Below are 1,249 nucleotides of genomic sequence, written 5' to 3'. Positions count from 1 at the left end.
GCATATTTCTTTCAAACCTTTGTTTTCTAACCCTGACCCTAGTGTGTTTTAGTTTGTATTTCTCTTACCATTGGGTAGGAAATGAAGGCTGGAAAAAAGCAAGACATATAATAAATGATGAATGATTTTATGGCAGTGTGTAAGGGTGTTTATTTTTCTTGATGGAAATTAAGTGTAAATAAATCAGCAAGTGTAAAACTGTTTAATGGGGCAGAATAATCCCTTAAGGGCTGCCTGAAGTAGAGTGAACACAAATGCTACATGTACTGATTTGAAAACTGTATGACATCATGCTTAATATTTCACATAAACATGCACTGATATGATACATGTCATAAACGCAAAATCTAGTTGAATCAAGCTCTCCAGATAAATGTGTTGTTTTCTGATATGAGACATGGTTTAGTGTAATAGAGGAGTTGCTGTTTTGTACAGGTGAATCAATAGGTTTACTGCTTTATGAGCTAAGGGATAGATAGTAGAAGGCAAGCGTGCACTCATTAACATACAGCTGAAGCTTTATCTGCCCAACTACCCCCTCCTCTCCCCCCTTTTAACAAGCACATGAAAGGCCCTCTATGTGCCTGGATTTAATGAGAGACACGCGACTCAACAATAAGCCCATATTGCAATCAGACAGGAGTTTTACTGGCACACGCCATGCTAGAGTCCTCCTACAGCAATATTAGTACGTGAAAACCTAGATCTACAAAAGTATATGAGGAATTGACATAACCCACTAGTGTAAGATTACATTATTGTTTGTTTGAAACACAAATTTATATATTAAACAACATATACATTTGACTGTTTTTAAGTAAAAGCTCCCTAACGTTTTAATAATATTTATATTTTCGTAAACTTTACAAATCATCATGATTAAATATCCTATTACTGGAAAGAACAACATTATGCAATCTGAAAACAGAGACAAATCGTGCAAGTGCAATGGTTGCTGCTTGGAAATATAACTATGATTCTCCCTTTTAGGAAGCAGCTTGCTTTTAGGAAATATTCTCATATGAGTGTTGTAAATATCCCAACAGATGCTTGGCTTTGTCATAATCAGATAGGCTTGTTGGTGGTCGCTGCAGCAGCAGAAGGGTATTAATTCTGGGTATGAGTTCTCTTATGGAAGATGAAAGGGGGCGGGCCGTGTGTGACAGGCGCATAATGAGCTTTCAATAGAAAAGCAACACTATATAAGTAGCTTCTGGGACTACAAGTTCTCCATTTGCTGAGCGCGATA

The sequence above is a fragment of the Bombina bombina genome, chromosome 1 (assembly GCF_027579735.1).
Source record: "Bombina bombina isolate aBomBom1 chromosome 1, aBomBom1.pri, whole genome shotgun sequence".
NCBI lineage: Eukaryota > Metazoa > Chordata > Amphibia > Anura > Bombinatoridae > Bombina > Bombina bombina.
The sequence above is the reverse complement of the archived record's forward strand: the minus strand, read 5'-3'. Positions refer to the sequence as shown.